Below are 22665 nucleotides of genomic sequence, written 5' to 3'. Positions count from 1 at the left end.
GGCCCGGGCCAGGAAGAAGGCAGCCATTAGCCATGCGGTCATCCAGGTGAATCTGAACCTGGCTCTCTCCTCATCACCGCATGCTCCAAGAGTGCCCTGCCTCCAGAGGAAACAACAACCACCTCTGGATGATGTGTGTGAGTAAGCTACTAGAGATCCGATTAGATATTTAGCTTCAGTAACTCAGATGGGTGTTTAAACGGCTACCTCAGCCACCCTGGTTTGCTCTATGGGATTCCTTTGATATTCCTGTAACATTTCTTTGATATTGCTCTACCTTTTACCCTGTTTCCGCCCTACCCCTGTAATCAATAAAGCTCTCCTTTGTTTACCCGTGTGGAGACTTATTGAGGGGTGGGTCTAAATTATGCCAAGGAGGCCCCTTAGGTCTGTGGACTAAGGGAGGATTCCTAATAAGCCCCTGACTTGGGGAAGTGCCCCAAGTGCTTGTATTGGGTCTAGTACCCATTGGACAATCAGGCCTGTGTTTTCCAAGGTGCGCAGAGCCAGAAGTGAGTCCAGAGCCTTGGATGGTGGCAGCGGGAACCCCAGACTAGTGGGTGTGCTCCAGGGAAGGGGTCGGCCGGACGGGAGGCTCTCTAAGGGAGGTACTCGGAGCCTGGAAGGTGGTCGGGCGCAGGGAGATGGGCGGCTCAACGCAGGAGCGCCCCCTACTGGCCCGCCACAATGTCGACCTCCATTCCTCACACCAGAGGGTCTCTGCTGTGCAGTCCTGGCATGGCAGTTTGGACTGCACTGGGTGTTGTGATGGTAGAGGTGCAGCAGGTGGATTTGAGAGATCATCGTACAGTGGAAGGCTTGGATCAGCATAGATCTTCTCCAGTAGCTTGCTAGTTGCAACTTCAAATAGGATATGCAGGGGAACAATGTGGCTCAGGACTGGGAGCCATGGTAGAGGGGGCGGTCGAAGAGTTCCCGAGATGATGCACTCTCGAAAGTAGCTGCACATCAATGAGTTTGGTGTGTGATGACCTTCTTTCCTATGCTTTGTAAGTTGACATTATTGAGCCCGATCACAAATCATGATAGCGGTGGCCATCTCGAAGCCTGACAAGATGGAGTCCAGTCTTCTGACGAGTCACAAATGGAAGTGAACATTTTTGCTGTAAGGGCAAAATGGACATTCAAAAAGAGCTCTAGACTACAGACTGACTTCAATATACTCTGTGTAATGAGATGTTAAAGAGAAGGAAAGGACTTTTTTCAATGTTCCTCCTATCCTAGAATAATTTTTATATGATATTCACAAGAACAACTCTTCTGGATTGCTTGGGTTGTTTTAGCTTGATGTTCTTCAGCCGGGTGCTGACTGAATCTCGGTACCAATAGTCATTCTTTACATTTGATATAAAAGTGAGCTAGAGCTGAGTGTTATCTATACAGTGCAGATAGAAATTCAGGACTATTTGATTTGGAAGCCCGGTTCATCACCAGAGTAAAAGTAATCAAGCTATTCTTTCAAAAAACATGGCTTTGTTGTCTTAAACTAATAGCTGTTTTTAACATAGTGATTGTTGTCTTACAGATGTGTTGGTCACTCAGTAGCTCTCCTAGGTCATGATCTTAAGAGGAAAAGTTGGCAAAATGCATACTTTCAGCTGTGACAGTCTCCTGAACCACACTCTAGTTCTGCACCAAAATTTTATAAGATACTGAGGATATAATGGTCAACTCATGTGTGTAGTAGGGGTTCGTTGAACAAATGCTATTCTCAAAGCCAGCTACTTTCCTCTGATCACACTTGATTCTGTTGTTCAGAACGCCTATGAAGAGTGTAAGTCACAACTGGATTTGATTAGTTTGGTTTTCCTGTCCCAAGAAAATATTTGAGATATTGGGGGGAAAATTCCCATCTTAGAATGTACACCAAAAATGGAAATCTCCTCATTTTGAGGCATTTAGAGTGTTTTGCTTTGATAATTTCAAAACATTTCACTTTGATTTTGGCCACTTTATACTTTCTTCGCTATAAGAAACTTAAGTTTTTTTAATAACAGGTCATTTTAAATTGGAAAATCAGTTTTCAAACAGTGACAAGTTCTTATTTTGACAATTGCAGAAGTTAAAAAAAATGAAAAATTCATTCATATTGTCCCTTTGGGTTTTTTGAGCAAAATTTTTTTTTTCAACAAAAATCTTTGGTTTCAACAAATAAGCATTTTCTAACAAAACTGTTGAATCAGAAAGTTCTTGGTCAACTTGCATAGCTTACAGGGGTGTCAAAAATTATTTGGAGCCCAGTGTTGGTTCTAGATCTTGAGATGACCCATACGAGTGCAGGGCCCAGGACATGTACCACATGAGTTTGACACCCCTGCCTTACATGAACAATAATGATTTTCATCTTCCCCTTACAATTGCTGATTTCTTTGCTATTTCTTTTAAATCCATTCAGAATCCACAAATGGGTTTTAAGCTACTTTGAAATATTGCTCTTAAATGTGGGTATCTGAGCAAACTCTCCAAAAGGAGTCTCAGCAAAATGAAGAGGCCCAAGGGGGAAGGCTGAGATTTTATCATGTGTATAGTTGAGTGGGAGTAACTACACCAATTCCAAAAGACTGCCTGGAAACACTGTAGAGAGCTAGTCTTACTGTATAAGTACGTTGCCATCCATTTTGCCTTGAGCAAATGAGGCCAAGGTATGTATTTCTAAGCTTAACCTTTAACCACTTTGTATACTGCTTTCCCACAAAGGCACCATATGCTGTGTAGAAGATGAGGCCAAGTTGTACCTTATAGACTACAACCAGGTGCCCAACACCTAGTTCAGAGGCCAGATTCAGCCCACAGAACCATGTCATCTGGCCTGCAAGGCTCCCCACAGGTCTGGAAATTTGGTGACAGCAAAGGTGTGGCATTGCCAAATTTCCATCCTCATTGGGAGCCCCAGGCCCTGCACTTTGGATCAGGCACTGGATTCCAGCATTCAAAGCTAAGCAGGGGCAGCACTAGACCCCAGGGTCCCATTCTGGAACGTGGGGTTCAATCCGGCCCATGGACTGGCCCAGCCTCACTTACCTGGCCTCTACGGCCAAAACATTGAGCAGCACTGCACTATAAGGTGCAAGTCTGCCCTGCCTTCTACCTGACTTCAGATTAACAGGCTGTGTAGTAGGTAAGAGAGATCCTAAACAGCAATGGTCAGTTCAGAAGGGACCAGAGCCATAGTCTGGGTGAGAGGCATGCACAAATAAAGCACTAGGTGACCCAGGTGAGTAGGTGATCTTTGGGAGGCCTGTATCTCAAGAGTCCCTTCGGCAAATGAGCCCAGCTTTTAACCACGCTGGACCATCACAATCCACAGCACTTTTCAAGAACATTCAAACAAATCCATTGGTTTCAGAGCCATGTTTTGAACTCAAAGCATAATTTTAATGATAGCACTACTGGCTATCTATTCCTTTCTTAATCCATTCATGCAGTTGCAGAAGGGTGTTTTTCTATGGTGGAAGTAATAATGCCCCCCCCTTCCCCCCCCCCCCCCAATTCAAAGAAATATATTCTGCCTCCTTCTCCATCTTCAACTGGGTCATGCCACAGAGCTTCTTTGGATGCCACCGTGGCTGCTAGCTAGGAGGAGTTCTACAGGGCCACTAGGTGCAGGGAGAAAGAGGAAGATGCCCGCGTCAATGTGCCTGCTGCTCAGTACCAAGTACCAGACTTCCCTGCCCATGCTGACTCTGCCAGACAAGTCAAAGGAACTGATGCAGAAATCTAGGGAATTATCAGGGATGAAAAAATGACCAAGCAGAATCATATGAGTGCCTGGAAAATCTAGGACAATGGAGTAATCTGTAGATCAGCATTAGCTCAGGTAGCTTTGTCAACAACCTGATTACCAAATAAATAGAGATGCCTGGCTGGATTGATTCCAGGAGGTGTATAGACTTCCTTATGAGTAAATATGCCAGTGGCCTGCAAAATAAATGATGACTCTACAATTAAATATAGTAGATTTCTTATTTATTCTTACTATTATTTAAAATACTGATTTGGCAGGGGCTACTCACATGGAAACGGAAGTCTATGATAGGGGTTTAAAAAACAGAAATCAATGAAGGTTAAAATAAAGGAAAAGGAAATAAAATAAATAATGCAAAAGGGTTAAAAACAAGGGAACGTCTCGATAAAAAAATAGGAAAGAGCCTAAAAAAAGAGAGAGGGAAACACTGAGATTTAAAACACACCAAAAAGAGAAAATAAGTAATTATTAAAGACAGTCAGTTAGGGAATGCATAAGAAGCAATTTGATGTAGAATTAAATAACTTAAGGGAGAAAAGGTCTTCATACTTTCTTCTTTAAAGTCAAGCTACCCATTGAATAACCTTTCAGGAAATCAGCCTGTTTCCTTGTATGTTTTAATAGGATCTTGAAGGTTCTGCCCTGGCTCTCCTAGTGGTCTAATGGTTGACCTTGACCAAGCCCCTCCTTCATCTCAGTGTCACCATTTACAAGAGGGAGATAGCATCATTGACTTCCTTTGAACAGTGCTTTGAGATTTACCAGTGAAAGGTCTTATAGACAAGCTAGGTGGGGTGATGATGCAAAAATGGTATGTTAGCGCAACTTGGAGAATTAAATGCATAAACGTCAGGAAATTAAAAAAGATGATTCCCACAGCAGCAAGAACTCAAACTTAGTGCACAAATGGTGCAGGGTTTTCAACAGTGTCCAGAATTGGCCAAATGTTCTCCTTGCAGTCAATGGGAGCTTTACTTTAGGAAAAGCCATTCACACAGTACTTCTTTTTACTATGTATGCCCAACATGTATTTGCACTTGAATACTGCAGTCACTTATTCAGATATAAATACATCTTTATTGGCAGCCACAGAACCATAGAAAAATGGCTGGAAGGAACCTTGAAAGGTCATCTAATCCAACCCCCTGCTCAAGGCAGCACATCTTTGGCTAAGCTTTCCCAGACAAATGTTTCTCTAGCCTGCAGGTAAAAACTTCCAGCGATGAAGATACCATAACCTCTCTAGGCAATCTGATCCAGTACTTAAATATTAGAAATATCCTTCTATGTCATATCTACCAAACCTCAAATCATGCTTGTTGGTCTCCTCTGGACTGCTTCTGAATTATCCACATCTTCCTTGAAGTATCATGCCCAAAACTGGACCCTGTACACCAGGTGAGATCTCATCAGTGCTGAATAGAAGAAAGGAAAATCACTTCCCATGACTTGCATATGACTCTCCTGTTAATACAGCCAAGTATGCTATGACGGTTTTTTTGCAACAGTATGACATCATTGAACCATATCCAGCTTTCTATTGTGACTCCCAGATGCTTTCCTGAAAGGCTGCAGCCTAGCCAGTAACACCCCACCTCTACCCCCAACCCCTTTGTATTTGTTCCTGTGATTGTTCCTTCATGACTGTAGTACTTTGCACTTGTTCTTATGGAATTCCATCCTATTCATTGCAGATTGTTTTCCAGTTTAGCAAGATCATTTTGAATCCTGATTCTATTCTCCAGAGCATCTGCAACTCCATAAAGCTTCATGTCACCCAGAGATTTACTACATGTACATTCACTTCCATTCTTTAAGTCATTAAAGAAACTATTGAACAGTACTGGACCCCAGACAGTCTCCTGGGGAACCTCATTAGACACCTCCCCCCTGATTGACACTGAGCGACTGAATATTACTCTGCGTTTATGATTAGCCAGTCAGGTCTGCATCCCTACTGTAGCTTCATCTAGGCCATATTTCATTAGCTTAATTGTGAGATTGGCATGGGAGACCATGTCAAATGTCTTACTAGAGCCAAATTGGACCCCCATTCACAAGGTCCAATCCACTTAGGCTGTCACCTTGATCTAGAAGGGTATCAGACTGGTTAAGCCTGACTTGTTGCAGACAAATTCATATATCTTGTTGTTCTTCATGTGTTTACAAATGAACTGGTTCATAATATGCTCCAGTATCTCTCTAGGTCTCAGAGTTAGGCCAGCTGGTCTGTAATTCTCTGGGTCCTCCTTTTTCCCTTTTTAAAGCTGGGCATGATAATGCCCTTTTCTAGTCTTCTGGGACCTCACCTGACCTCAATGTGTTCTCAAAGATAATAGCCAGTGCCTCTATAATTCCTTTAGTTAATTCCTTGAGTACTCTGGGATGAATCTCATCTGCTGATTTGAAAAAATCCGAATTATCTAAATAATCTCTAATTGGTTCTCCCCTTATTCCATGCTGAGTATCTGCCCTCTGTCCTTGCTGCTAACTGGGTTTGTCATGACACAGTTGGCCTTTTTTGGAAGACTGAGATGAAAGAGACATTTAACACTTCAGCCTTCTCTGTGTCTTCCATTATTCCCCTTACTATTCAATAAGGACATACACATTTACAGAATAATTTTGTGTTGCCTTTTATGTCCTGTTGGCTACATCTCAATTTGCTACTTGAGCATTTTGATTTTCTCCCTGCATACCCATACTATACTCTTAGAGACTTCCTTAGGAAAACCCCTCTTTTTGTAAGATTCCTATTTAAGTTCCAGGTCATTGAGGAGCTTGTGGTTTAGCCAAGCAAGTGCCCTGTTACACTTCTTTCTCCTATCTTTCCTTTACATCAGAGTAGCATGCACTTGAGCTCTTAATCAACTATAGTTGAACCATTCCTGACAAATGAATAGGTAGATCTAATAAGCTGAATAGGTTGTGCTCCTCAAACCTCTCATTTGAAGACCTGTTCTGATCAAAAATCAAGCTCTTCTCTGCCATAGTGCTAGCTCACGTTGCCAACCTGTCTAGAGAGGGGAGAGGGAAACAACCTAGCCTCCTTCCTTCCCCATTTGAGATGCCATGTGTGAGTGGGTGTAGAGGTATTCCAAATACAGCCAGATGAGAGCCAAGCAGAATCTGCCTCCAGGAACTTCTGTTTAACCTACACAGGATTTATGGCATTGTTTGACAAGACACTACTACCTTCTGGACCACCAAGAAACTAAGAGTCAATACACCAGATGTGGTATATGCCCGTGCATTATCACACTTGCTGGGGTTGCTACTCCTAAACCCTGTTTCAGGTCACATTTGCATTACTGCTCCTACATCCTGTTAGTGCAAGCTGAGATCACTACTTCAATGTTGTGTGACTCTCTGAGTCTGGCAATTATTCTGTCTAGAGCCCAGAGCAAACTGATTGTCTCGTTATGCCTCATCCAATGAAGACAAACCTTCGATAATTTTCCTTACTCCAGTGACCCCCCATTCTACTCCAGCTGAAGGGTATGAGAGACTTTACAAGAGTAGGATGCTATTCCCACTTTAGCTTCAGGCCTAAAGCACAGAGTTGACATTAAGTGTCTGCGGCATTGATGCCTGCACAGTTGGATGAGTAAAAAATTGGCTGATGGGGTGCACCCAGAGAGTAGTGGTGGACGGGTTGTACTCAACCTGGCGAGATGTGAGCAGTGGAGTACCCCAGGGCTCAGTCCTCAGGCCCGCACTGTTTAACATCTTCATCAGCGACTTGGACGAGGGGGTGGAAAGCACGCTGTCCAAGTTTGCTGATGACACTAAGATGTGGGGTGAGGTGGACACACTTGAAGGAAGAGAGAGGCTGCAACTAGATTTAGACAGACTACAAAAGTGGGCAGATGAGAATAGGATGGGGTTCAACATACACAAATGCAGGGTGCTGCACCTTGGGAGAAGGAATCAACGTCATACATACAGGCTGGGGAGTTCCCCTCTTGAAAGCACAGACGCGGAAAGGGATCTTGGAGTCATTATTGACTCCAGGATGAACATGAGCCGCCAATGCCAGACCGCAGCCAGCAAGGCCAGTCATACCTTGTCATACATCCAAAGGTGAATCTCAAGCCGGTCCAGAGAGGTGATCCTCCCCCTCTATGTGACTTTGGTCAGGCCACAGTTGGAGTACTGCGCCCAGTACTGCGCACTGCGCTTCAAAAGGGATGTGGCCAGCCTGGAGAGGGTTCAGAGGAGGGCCACCTGCTTGGTGAGAGGGCAGCAGGACAGGCCCTATGAGTAGAGACTGAGGGACCTGAACCTGTACAGCCTCAGCAAGAGGAAGCTGAGGGGAGACCTGGTGGCTGCCTACAAGCTCATCAGGGGAGATCAACAGCAAATAGGCAGAGCCCTTTTCTCCCCAGCACCACCTGGGGTGACAGGGAACAATGGTAATAAGCTGATGGAGAATAGGTTTAGGTTGGAGATCAGAAGGCAATATTTTACAGTTAGGGTAACCAAAATCTGGAACCAACTTCCCAGGGAGGTTGTCCTCGCCCCTACCTTGGGCAAATTCAAAAAGAAGTTAGATGATCACCTGTCTGGGGTCTTGTGATCCCAGCACTCATTCCTGCCTGTGGCAGAGGGTCAGGCTAGATGATCTTTTCAGGTCCCTCCTGACCCTAGCTACTATGAAACTATGAAACTATCACAAGGCTAAAAAGAAAGCTGACATTGGTCCTAAAAACTGTTACCTGGAAATGCAGAGCCCAGTTCCTTGATCAGGAGAATTATTTATTTAGGCACCCAGACAGAGACTTAGGAGCCTAGCTTAAGGTTTTTATTTATTTATTTTTAATCCTAGCCTTTATCAGCACGTCTGCACAGCAAAAAAAAAACCCAAAAAAAACACACCACCACAAATTAATCTAACTAGCCTGCTTAACAGTAGAAGGGAATACAGCAGAAGAAATGTTACCATGTATTAGTGTCAGGCCACAGTCTTGAACCTGAGGTCTTGGTCTCCTAACCTGTGGCTAGCCAGCCAGGCCCTTCAAAACTGCTGTGAAGCCTTCAGTAGAGCCTACACCTCCATCCACTCCCTGTCCCCAGAGTGTCAGCTGGCATCAGCTGACCTTCCACTTCCTGCATAAAAACCCCTGACCTGGCAAAGGAAGTGTCTAGACAACAGGGTTTCGCCTCATCTCAGACTGCTTTGCTGTTCCCACTGACTTGCTCTCTGACTGTTCTCTGCTTGATCTCCCAGCTTCCTGACTCAGCTTGTTCCTCGACCTTGCTCTCAGATTGACCTCCTGGCTTCGGCTCAGTCCTCTTGACCCTGGTCAATCCCCAAGTGGCCCCAGGCCTGGATGCTTGTGACCTGGTGTAATAATTCGCAACCAAAGTAAAAACTCTCATAAGACCCTGGATTCATATGGTAGTTGCTAAAGCCTGTGCTGCTGTGTCTTCAGTGCTCTTGGTACCCAGGCTGATTACATCTGTTAGCAAGGCCTGATGATACATGCTAAACTACACCTGCATTTTACTGTGTAGGCAGACCCAGTGCTTTTCAGGTGCCCAGAAAGGAGATTAGAGAACCCATGGCAGAATCCTGGAGTGCAAAGAGCAGGGCTGATCATCATGTTCAAGACGTCTTAAGAAGAATAGTTACCTTCTTTTCTTTGTTGGTCTCTTGGGTGTGGCTTACAAAGGGTCACATTGGTCTGAGTTGAGATGTCAAAAGCACTTGGACCACCATTTTTGGGCACTCCATGGTTTAGTTGCCCTGAAAGTACTTAGAAGGATGCTTAGATTCAGCATTTTGACCTCCATTCATCCCTAATGGAACCTTGCAGCCAGTCTTCTATTGGTATACGCACAACATAAAAAAGGAGGATGGAGAGAAAGAGATACAAAGACACACACACACACATGCACAGAAAAACAGAGAGAGACAGAGGGATGAAAAGGATAACTGGAGCCATGAAAATAAGCCAACCACTGCCGTCGTCAGTCTAAATGCAGATAAGTATTGTACTGAAAACAAAGATTACTTGTACTTTGTAGATAGAGACGTGTTTTGTTACTGGATGCTTTGTATGGAATTGGGTCACAGTAGAATATGAGCCAACTCCCCCTTCAACCCCCCTTCTCTCAACCTCCCTCTCTGCCTGCCTATCCTTTGAATCTGAAGCCAAATCTCAAGGGTAACTTAGTGGAAATTACTACAGTTTTGCTGGTTTCCCTTGGCTGGTATTTGCTTGTCTTTCTTGGGGCGACACTCGTGCATTTTTGTGATTCATCTATTAATTAATGTCATTGATTATTAGCAGCTTTTTCTCAGTTCTGTGTTTTCAAACTTTCCCATGGGGGAGAGTGAGAGGTAGCCAAAAAGATACTCAGTATGAATGGCAAGTATAGGAAAGAACCAGCCAGAGCTTCACAGCAATTGCTTTTCTTTGCTACATCTTTGTTAGCTATATAATCCTTTCTGTTCTATTCTGGTTTGGATACTACAACTATCAGCTTGGTACCTGAACCCCTTCCAGGGATATATTAAGAAATATATTTCCCACTTGTGTCTTCTCCATCTCTCTGCCCAGGGAGAAGTGTGGCTAGATTGTTTTAGTACCAGTTAAGTGCCAGTCCTGTTTTACCAAGACAAGGTCAGAGCATGAGGGCCCCACAGTCTTTAGACTGGCCCCTGATAAAGCGATGTCACCTACACTGTGACACTTGACTTTTGTAATTGTGCCAAAAAAGTGGATCTAGTAACTGAGATCCAAACTGAAGAACATGAGTCAATCTATCAAATATCCCAAGCACACTTCAACAGACATCATTTTTAAAATATCAGTCTTTCAAATAAATATTTCTACATCTTCTTTTCAGCTGTTGGATTTCTCTTCAATATTACACCAGCTTGAGCTGCAGAATGGGCAGGATCTAGTCCTGGATTCATGATAGGTTTATAGTCTAATATCTTGTGATACAATAGAAGAGGGAGCTTTATTCCATTAGAAGTGGTGCCCGATAGATACTTTTCATCCTGCAGACATCTGTGAGACAGTGGACTTCAAACCTGTACCATTTGGGGCTATAAAAAAATTAAGTTTAGGTCATGTCTTCCTCTGATGTCTGTACAGAGGACTGGTGAAAACTAGAGGTTCCATTTGGCAAAGGAATCTGTTAAGATTTAGGCTCATGCTTAAGCCCTTGACTGAATCAAAGCTTATTTTGTCTGCGCCCAGAGGGACCATTTAATCTAATAGATCAGGCCAAGAGAAAAAGAGGTGGTGACGTGTTGCAGCATAAAGTTTTTATTGGCGCTCATTTGCAATGCCCTGCATAACTCAGGCATGTTTTTGCCACTTGTGAGTGATGCACCCGTTTCAAACTCCTGCTGATAAAACCTTTATGGCATGCCACTGCTTCATGTCTTGCATCTCATATATATATATATATATATGCCTCCATAATGATGAGCACAGCAAACATGCAATGCTGCACATGCTTTCCCCTTCCATCCCCACCCACACCCCCCAAAAAGGTCTGCTGCACGGGGCTTGACTTTTGCTTTGTCAACAGCCTGGGGAACCCACCTATCGATATTCTGTACAAGGCTTTGATTTGGGGTGGGGTGGGGGGAGAAAGCAGAGTGAGCGGCATAATTTAAAAATCAAAGAAATTCATTTCAGTAGTAAAAGGTTAACAGCCTTTAGGAGGAACACTTTTTAATCACCCTCGTCTAGACTCTATCACTTGAATCACCGGCAGCAGGAGTGAAATATGGCTAAACCCCCGTCACCAAACAGCACCTAAAGACTGTTGTATTTAATCATGTCTGTGCACTAGTTATGGATTTTCATTATGATTCCCGATGCTGTTGCGCTGTGTAAAATATTAATATCCATAGTAATGATGCATGAAGCTTGGAGTGTAATTTCTTCACTCTTCTTGTCTGATATTAAATTGTTACCACTTTATCATTTGTGTAGAACTGCACGTTTCAATTAATCTTTCCGTATCAGCAGCCCTGATTAATATAGATCATGATTCATAAGCTTATCGTCACTATAGTTTTAACAGATCATTTATAAAGATCTTAAATTTCAGGGTCTGGGAGGCGCAGCCATTCTGTCCGAGGCATTTCTCCCTTCCTGCTCCAGCAGGTTTCTCTATTCTGTTTCATTCAAACAATTAATTCCAAGAAAGAAAATTAGCCAGATAAAAATGTATGCTCAAGTTGGTAACTTTATTCAGAGGTCTGCACAAACTTTCCTCTCATTTGCCTTGCTGAAACCAGTAATGGTTGAGGCAGGCACTCACCAACTTTGATCTGCTCTGGGTGCAGTGATTGCCTTGCGGATTGAGGCATGATACTTTTTCCTATGTTTCCTCTCCACAGCTATGGCAGCTGCTCTGGGGGCCCCTGTGCACTCTGGGGACCCCTTGTATTCTTTAGCAGTATGGGGTTCCTTCTTTCTGCTAGATGAACCCGTTGTGGGAGTCATGTATTCTAGATGCTGGCTGTCAACTGATTAAATCCATGAACCTTCCTCTCGTTGTATCGAAGTGGAAAAATCATTCACAAAATCTCAAGATATCTGGGCTGTGATTTAGGGCCAAGTTTTCTTCTGATATACAATACCAGAGCTCCACTGAGTCAATCATTTCTTTTTCTTTTTCATCTTGTCCTCTTTTAAAGGCTATTTTCCCTCTCCTTACCCCCCCCCCCCCTTGCAAATGATAGCCTCAAATACCCCATTAAACCCCAAATTGCCAAATTAGCTTTGTTTTACTTGAAGTTTCTTTCAGAGACAAGTGGTATTCTTCCTTCCCACTGCCTCATCTCAGATCCTTTATAAGCCCTTTTACTTTAACTAGAGACACTGGCAATTAGAATCAGCATTTCCTGACTCCTAGACCAGAGCTGCCCTGCTGCCTGCCTGACTTTGGTTAGGTCTTCTTGCCATTTTTCCTTCTCTTGTGCAATGTCTGTTTAGATTATAAACACAAACAGGGAGTAAGAGACAGTCCCTCTGCCCATGTGTTTATAAATTAAATAGGCAAACCAGACAAAAGGTATTGTCTTTCCCCCCAATTTCAGAGGGGAAAATTAAGTAACTCACCTAAGGATTCAGAATCAGAGCTGGGACCTCACTGAGGAGACACGGTGCAGGGTCTTATGAACGATGCCCCGTAATTTTCTAAACTGAGTAGCTACACTGGATGCCAAAGAGAAAGGGCCCCTCACAGCTACAGTCCTCTGTCCTATGGGGGCCCCTGTCTCAGGAGAGGCACCAGGAATTGCAAGGCCAGCTCTGTTTCTAACAGAACCTGGATGGGAATCCTTTCCCTGCCTCTTCTCAACAGATTGGGGGCACATAGCATCATTGGTCTTTACCCTGCTGTAGGAGTGTGCAAAGCTTGTGCTCAGGATTGAGTTTGGTTGTGCCCAGTGATGTAGAAAAACATAAAATGTGATGCGGTGCCAGGTGGAAGTCAGTCTATAGGCCCAGTCCTGCAGTGATCTGTGAATGGGCACTAATTGAAAAGACTCATTGGAGCAACTAAGCCATCCCCCAATGGCCCTTGTCTATTTGACTGTCTATTCTCCAGGGATTCATCCAGGTGACTCTAAAACATCTCAAGCAATGTATATTCCACCACTGTGCTTGAGAGAATATTTTTAATCCTAGCAGATTTTTGCCTTCTTAAATATTACTTTTCCTAATTTAGTCCCATGACTCCTAGCTATAACCCTAGGCCAAGATATTTAAAAGAGCCTTGGGGATTTATGTTTATGAAAAGGAACAGAAGATCTATGTCTAAACCCCTAGGCTGCCTTGGAAAATCTCACTTTGGGACTATAAGAGCATTTGAGGTAGGGGGCAGGGAAGCACAGAGAGGCCAGGAGTGAAGAGCAGCTATCCAGAGAGGCAGGAACCACAATGGGAAAACAAGTTAGGGGTGTGAGTCAAATTCTGCTGTCTGCCCCCTCCCCTTTGCTCCTGATAAACATGGTGACTGGCCATGGCACAAAATGTTACATTGAGCATAGGAGATTCTAGAAAAGGATCCCCAGAATCCCACTCAGTGTCAAAAGATTCCCCCCATTCATGTCTAGGACTTGTGCAGAAGTAAGTTGCTGGCATTTCCTCCGCTTCTGACACCTGTAGCACCTCCTCCACCCCAAATTGGCATGATTTTGGAAATGCTTCAGGCTTGTATTAACCTCCTGCACGCCCTAAAAGAAAAAGCTAGCTGGTAAGCACACAGTCATATCTGAAATCTATACAGGAAGACAGATATAGCTAAAGCAGTCTTCAGGGCATATATACATTCCCAGGCAGCAGTGAAATATAGCCTGAAATTTGTCTCCAAAGATGAGATAATGTAGCTACCTTAACAGCTGCAACTGTCACTTTTGAGTGAAGTAGTGGGTATTGTGTTGAGTACATTTGCAGGGCAATTTTCCAGTTGGAATAAAAGGCTTTCTTCGGTGAATTTTACTTGGTTTTTATCCATCTATCTAAGGCTATTTATATATATATATTATACAAATATTGACTGCCTCTAAGGGCAATAGCAGTAAAATATTGCACTGGGGAAGAAAATAGTTCCCCAGTCTATATCTGTCTATCTATCTATCTATCTTTTGCCTTCAACTAACCTCAACTAAAGACTTTGGGCAATGGGCATGATTTTCCCCCACAGGGCAAGACACCTGTCCGGTGCTATTTCCTGCTAACTGTTTCATTATTCCTTAGAATGGTCATAAAGAATAGAGAGACAGGGTTCACGTTAGGCCTAGAGATTTCAGTAAAAAGTGATATAGAAAAACTTTTTTTTGTATAAAATAGGCATTAAATGGTAATTTTTTTTTCAGGATTTGTGGATAAATAGCATGCAAAATAGAAGCAAGCACAGTGTGTTTTAGCAGATTTTTGAAAAAGAGACCAAATAGATTGTAGTCCATGATAAGGATGATGAAGATGTGGGCGCATGACAAAGTCTTCCAAAGGCTTAACAGCCAGGGTCTGTGCCCTGGGTGGCAGCAGTAGTAACTGCTGCTCTCTGTTAGTTTTCTCTAGTAAAAAAACAAGGATCCCTTTCAGGTAACTAGTTCTACTTTGGTACTAATAGGTGAAATAAGATCTGGTCCTAACCATTTTAGATGATTCAGAGTCTTGTTCAGAGTTCAGAGCATACTTTATTTGGATGTTATATATGTTATTTTAAAAGGAAATGAGCAATTATACATACTGTATGCCTCATTTGCTACTTTTATCGACCACTTGTGCTTGTGTAGTCAGAGAGAAACATGAGATTTAAAGTTAGACACCTGGGGTGCCATCTACACATGTGCTTTAATGCACATTAGCCTATTTTAATGTGCATTAAAGCATCACAAAAATGTGATATTTAGCTAATGTACATTAAAATAAGCTAATGCACATTCTTCTAGTACCTCACAATGGAGGTATTAGATTTAATGCACATTACCTAAAACACATTAATGAACATATAGATGCTCCCCTGAATCCATGTGTAGGTGTGTCAATAAAGCATCAAATTTAGCAAGGCTAATCATTTTGAGCACACAAGGATTTCAGTTAAGTAGGCCTTTTTCTCCACATAAAGTTGCACAGATGCTTACGTACACAGCTAACTTGGGATTTACATGACCTAAAAGCCATCCTCAGCTTCTGCACATTTTATTAATAATGGCAGACTGAATTCACCATGTGCATTTGGGAATATATGTACAAGTCGCCTTTTGTATGTACTCCTCTGGCTCTACTCAGGTGAAGCTAAGGGCATGTCTATGTTGCATCAAACCATACTAGGGAGAGGGGCTAAGTGAAAACATGCCCCACCCATTTATTCCTGCTCCACACCCACCAAGTACCACAAAGCTAAGTAAAAATGCTTCCCAATCATTTATTTCTGACCCAATCACATAAAGATCCAAAAGGCTACTTCTTGGCCAGCACTTGGCTAGCACCATTTTAATGGTGGCTGTGTTTCAGTTTTTCAGCATTCAGAATGCATACAGTCAAACTGAGTGTCCAGGATGTCTGTTCATGGCAGCCCTGCCTAGCACTGTCTGTCGTGGTATAGACATGCCCTACAGAGCCATGACCACGGCTAGATCCTACTGGTCAAGACAACATGAGTCTCAATAATCTTGGGGATAATAATGGCTTGCCCCATGAGGCTAGGGATTAGTCTTCAGTATTTCTAGTGGGATTCTGCTTAGGTTCAATGCTATTCAGCATTTTCATCACTTAACTTGATTCTCTACCTTTTTAGACTCAAGGGAGCCCTCGGAAACTGCCAGCTCTTTGTTTTCACTTGTTTTTAACTACAGAAAAATGATAGAGTGATTCTTCTGTTGCAAAGAGCCCAGGTCAGAATGATTTTAACATTGTGGGTTCCTATTTGAAATCTCTGGGTTTATCTTGTCATGTTTGCACGCTTAAGAGCACTAATATTGGGTGGCACCTCATAGTATCCCATAGTCTTAAGAATGCATCTCAAGACCCTGGCACCATGGGTGAAAGTCACTAATTTAGTTGTAAATATAAAATTGTTACTCCTAAAATTTTAGGAGAATCCCAATACATTTTTCCTTTAAAAAAAAAAATCAAATCCTGGAATGATGACGTTCTTCCATGTTTTCAGTGCTTTGGGGTTCTTCAAGAGGAGGCTGGACAGATATTTGGCTTGGGTGATATGACCCCAGCACCCATTCCTGCCCGGGCAGGGGGTCGGACCTGATGATCTGTTTAGGTCCCTTCTGACCATAAGTACTATGATACTATGAAAGCTCTAAATGCACCTAATGGTCTTTACAGGAATAAAAATCCCAGTGCTAGGCTAAATAGTTCTGTTCTTTGGACAGAAGAGTCAGGAACACCCATACTGTCCCATAGTCATTGAGAAAAGGAAAGAGCCTGCCTTCCTGGGAAGAAATCCTTGTAACATGGACCACTGCTTTTCACATGGGCACACACCAGTCAATCAAGATGATAAAACACATCCTTGTTCACCTTAAAGATGAAGCCAAGGAAAGTCAGGTCCTTGAATACACAGTAAACCAAACATTAGACTGTGCCTTTTTTCAGGATCAGAGACCAGTTCATGAGATGTTGCATATGAGTAAAGCCAAAATATCTGCTCTGCCAGTTTCCATGAGCTGACTCTCTAACCCTACACTGAGCTAACATCTCACAAAGTTCCCCCACAAGGAGATGGCAGCAAGCCAAGGGCTATCAAGGTTAATAAGCAGTCGCATAGTGTCCCAAGAGGAAAAAAATAACCGGGCAGCACCTATAGTTGGAATACAGAAATTAGACAGTCTGACTATAAGGTCACAATAAATCAGTGCACTGACAATGAGACCTAGCCTTTGTCCAGAGCAGAAGATTTATCTGTGACCCTAGCAAGGGACACTTATTTCTTTAAGCTTGATTGGATCTTGCTTAAGCAGCACACAAAGCTAGATCCAGACTCTGATGAGTACCCTGATTGCAAATTCCCCCTCATACCTTGCCACACACACACATGCATACACACACACACACACACACACACACACAGAGCGTTCTCAGTGTGCTGTATTATGTTTCCAGCATGCCTCTATTTTTCAGCCGGTGATGGACCAGATTTTATAGGACTTGATTATGTGGCTTGTTTTCTTGATGACATTTTAATCAGAGGGTTATGATAGCAAAATGCCTACTAATTCCAGAGACGCTCCTGATTGCTGTGAGTAAAATGGAATCTGAGTAAGCAAGTGGCAAGTGTGGGGCACAAAGGGGTGTTCTAGGGAAGAAAATGGTCTGCATGCAAAGGCACAACCATAATACAAACTCCCAAACTTTTCTAAACATGTGTGCACGCACTAAATGGCTAGGGCTGCTCATCAGCATATCATTCAAGGCACAGAGAGACCTTGCTGAAATTGTCCCAGATAGGTCATTCATGGGTATTGTCACAGAAACCAGCAGGGAGAGAATGACTGCTTTTGCCTGTGAGTGCCGAGCATAAGAGAAGAGCATTGTGCAGACACTGAGAATGTTTGCACACTGGTCCAGGACTGAATGCTTTCAGGCCCACACCTCAGACCAGTGTAATTCTTACCGTGCCCAATCGTTTTACAACAGCCATAAGAATGACCAACTGGACTTGGGCATCACGTTCACCCTAATTTTGCTGGAAAAGAAAAAACATTCTTCCACCTAGTTCTCAGTGGTTTAGAACGTATCTGTAGTGCATGGATTACTTGGATGAGAGATCTTATAACCCACGATTCCTGACAGAAGAATTCCAGCAATGTGTGAAACTCCACTGAGCTATATGCACAGCTAACTTGGGACTTACATGACCTAAAAGCCATCCTCAGCTTGTGCACATTTTATTAATAATGGCAGAATGTGCAGGCCTGTGTTTCCATCCTGCTACCAGTGTCATTTCAGGAGGGCCAGTACATACTTGGCTAGAGGAACTGAACTACCAGGGGCTAAAAAGGGAAAACAAATGTCAGGCATGTCTTGGTTCCATTCATGTACTAGTGCTCTACTCTGCTAACCTACCAAGGTATTCTAGAACTAACCATTGTAGTTATTTATTTCAGTTCATAGCATCAGATTAAAAAGGTGCCAGTCCATGGCTTTAGGAATCTTTGACATATGCTATAAGTAAAATCAAAGGTATCCATAAATCTACAAGCAAAACTATAACATGTGGCATCAGCAAAAACAGCTGGATTGATGGCAAATATAAGATACCTGCCATTGGTGCAGGTGGCCATTGTTAAAGAAAGACCCATTTTTATTTACAGGGTCTCAAATATTGTGGTGGCAGCTGGAGTTCTATTGGTACAGCTTACAAGACACAGACATGTGGAAAAGGACCATGTTCATGTAAAGACAATGGACCTGGGCAAAATATTTTGGTGAAATATTTAATTTGCAGAAAAAAATATTGTTTTCGAGGGACTGAAATTGTTCAAGAAATTCACTTTTTGTTTTAAAATCTCATTTTTATCCTCAAACTTATCTCTCTTCCTTTTTTTAAAGGATTAAATGACCTAAAATTAGATATAGCACTTCAGATCTACCATGAATATTTTTGTTTGTTTGTTTTTAAGTTAACTATTTTATTTAGGATTGATCTCAACCTTTAGTTCAGCCGTCAAACTAAAAAAATTGAATTAGCTGGACAACTGTAAAAGAAATGCCATTTATAGGGCAGTGTCACCATTTCCAAGATGTAAGCTTTTCTTGCAAGGCACTGATGGGAGAGATGGACACAGTGGTCCAAACACTGGATATAGGGGAGACTTTAGAAATCTCTTATAGCCTCAGCTCTGCCAAACACTTCCTGGGTGAAACTTAGTCAAATAACCAGCTTGCTCTGTTTCTAGACTCCTCCTTCACTAGATCAGACTGATCATGCTCCCTTCTTTCCACCCTTTCTTTTTCTTGGTCACTTCAAGACTAAACATAGGCCATACTCAACATGGCAGGGTCCCAATTTCAGCAAGAGAGTCTCAGTTAATGTCTCTGTTATAAATAAGTACAAAGGGAGACATGTGGCACCTAAACAACTTGTTCTCCTGAGCAAAGGTATAAATAAAAGATAGTGATGGTCATTGTAAAGCACTGTAGAGCACAGCTATAATGTTTAAATATGTGGTATAAGCAAAACACATGGGACCATCTACAGCTAATACAGAAAATCCCCAGATAGGCCCTGGCAAAATAAGGGTCTAAGGATTGGCAGTGGTTCTGCTGGAAAAGTTTTGAGTGACCAGTTGAATGCAACTGAGACTTTCACACCACTCCATATTGTTTTTGCATATGTTACAAGCAACTATAAGAAGCCCTAATACTAAGGGAAATGTTATAATACATTAAGATATTCACAGACATCTGATTCTGGTCTCAATTACAATGGCAAGTCTGAATCAATAGTAAATCAGTCTGAAATCAGTGCATGTGAGATCAGAATCAGGCCCAGAGTTGAAAGAACTCTATAACCTGAAATTCTTGTAGGTAAAGGTGTGCAGGTGGCCAGATGAATTCCTCAAGAAAGAAGGATGCTCAACACAGCTGAAGATCAGATTGCACTTGTCTCTCTTGGGTTTCCAAAACCTGAATTGCCTAAAGTTAAAGAGCCATTTTGAAAGCAGGCTCTTGTTTCTTTGGTGTGTGTTTCTAAAAACTGAAGCTTCTTACAAATGTCAAATTATTTTTGATGCCTAAATAATCCAAGATTCACACCTACCTGGTAAATCATCAGTGACTCAAAAATAAGGGCTAGACAAATAATCAAAATGTTACCTTTAGAATACAGCATATTAAATGTTTATCAGTTATCTGCCTGAAGGTCTGTATGTGCATATGGCTGATACATGTTCCACAAGCATATGTATTTCACTAGTAATTCAGTTGCTCCTAAAGCTGATTCTTCTTATCTGATAGTGACTTACCACCTTTGCAGGCCTCTGATTTAAAGTGGTTCAAAATCTTTCTGAATCCCAGCAATATCATACATTTAACTATGATCATATTTTACAATTGAGATGATGTTTATAGAAGAGTCCTGTAACTAACTACAAGATCATTCCCAGAATTCCTTTCTCTATGAAATTTGCATATTTTTTCACATTTCTGTCCCAACAGTGCCACCTATTGATAAGTAAACATGGTAACTTGCCTACAGAAATTATTTCAGCTGGGGAAAGGTTAAATGAACCAGTTATGGCCCTCATGGAAGACCATATCCATCAGCTCCACAACAATTGCAGACACCATTCATCCATCTGCAGTGATGTCCCTCTGCTTGTTGCTACCCATTGAACTCAAGTTAAACTTGCTTAAAGTGGTTGTGTGACTCCTTTAATTAGTTAATTCACCTTTGTGTATTTCCACCAGGATACATGCGACACTTAACTGAATTATATGTCTTTACTGAGTAATAAGGGTGGAAAATAGTGGCCTACACCAGTTTCCGCTTGCCTCTTTCTCCCTGGAGGGCAGACCTGTGGGGCATTTGAGCTAACATCTCCTCCTATAACTATTATGGGGCTAGAGGCAGAGCCATTTTCAGCCATTGACTCTTAAGCAGTTCCCAGTCCAGGTTCCTGTAAAGGTATATAATCCCCAGGGCACCACTCTGCTGAAGCAATGCTACCTTGGTGTTCCCTCTGCTTCCTCCAGCACCCTTGTCAAGACTACATTTCCTTGACAGGTCCCTGAGTGTCCTCTATTCCCAGTATACCAGAGGAAGAGAGAAAACACTTGGTGTTTCTGACTCAGCACCCAGGATAGAGGCACCCTCTTCCATGCCAAGAGAACTCCCAGAGAGACGTTCTGCCAACCTGGTGCCCCCTCTGCACCAGACTCACTGGTACAGGGCCATGGTATAGAAGGTCTTGCCTAGCTAATCCCAAGAGGCCAAGTCCATGGAAAGTTCTGCCAGAAATCTGCTGTGCACCAAAGGAATATGCAAGCTACTCTGAGGTCCCGGGGGCTTGTCACAAAAAAGCTGACTGTTAACAATGCCTTACAGCCAAAGTCTCATTATTATCATTTTCATTGTATGCTGGAACCCCCACAAAATCTATTTGTAGCCACTCAAGGGGGCTGTTCTCTCACTTCCACCCACCTTCTCCTGGGGTTACCACCACCCCAGCTATGATCCCAACAGTCCCCCACCTATTCCTGTCTCTTATACTTTTCATTTCTGTTTCTTTACATCTTTATTAAACTCTATAGCCACTTTGATAGGGAAATTGAAAAGAAAAAGATATGAGGAACAACAAAAAAGCCATAATTATGAAGATTCAATTTAATTTTAAAGGTTGTGGAAGGAGAAAAAAAAAGAAGCAGGAGAAGAAGAAACCAAATTAATTTAGCAGGAAAGCATTGCATGAAATATTGTTGGAGTTTAATAACCATGCAAAGACAGATGATATGTGTGGAAAAATTAGTTGTAGGACCTCATAATAGTCTATTAATATTTTCTACAGGCGCAGAAACCCTTTGCTGAATGATTGTAACAAAGTAATCTTTTTTAAAAAAAGACATAAAAATATCTTCAAAAGGAGAGGACAGTAGCAATGCACACACACTTCTGAATGAAGGCTCTTGGTTAGGAATGGCAGATCCTGAGTTTGATTCAATGCTGTTTTCTTTGGCTCAGCTTCTTCTCTGTAAATGGACATCAAAGATGTGGGTCCTTCCACTGAAAGGCTTCTTTTGGACACTTGGGGTGGTGTCCAAACTAAACTAAAATGGTGATCCATTAAAAAAAGCCTCTGCACTCCCTTTCTGTCCTTTCCCCTCTATGGAGGAGAATGGTCTGACCAGGAAGCTGAAGATGATCTGCCAGAGAATCAAGGAAAAGGTATGCTAGGTTGAGAAATATAGGAATAGGACAAAAAGGGACCCTCTCTGCCCATACCTGGGTCATTGACTCCAGTCCCCAGAAAGAGATGTTAAGTCCCAAAGGTCCAGAAGAGCATCCACCACTCAGCTTCCCTGTGCAAGAAGCTACGAAGCACCTCTTAGCACCTTAAGATATTTGGAACAACCCCCCCCCCAAACAACAACAACCATGTGCCATGGGAAGAGAGCAGGAAAAACTAAAGGTTCTACTGAGAGCTGGTAATCCAGCTCTGGTCCCTCACCAGGGGCAACAATACAGAGCACGTAGCATGCTGCAGGCAGCATCATGTTGCTCTTCTCAGGAGCCTAAAGGGACACCTGTCTGTGGAAACCAGTCATTCCTGTGGCTGGGACCAATGTTGAAGGCTCTTTGGGACAAGATGCTGCCATTTGAGTCCCCTCAGTAGCTGGCATTTACACTATTTCAAATTGGAAATACAAAGGAGGGGTCCACAGACTCCCCCCCTACTC

The sequence above is a fragment of the Alligator sinensis genome, unplaced genomic scaffold, assembly GCF_000455745.1.
Source record: "Alligator sinensis unplaced genomic scaffold, ASM45574v1 scaffold1086_3, whole genome shotgun sequence".
Classification (NCBI taxonomy): domain Eukaryota; kingdom Metazoa; phylum Chordata; order Crocodylia; family Alligatoridae; genus Alligator; species Alligator sinensis.
Note: the sequence above shows the minus strand (reverse complement) of the source record.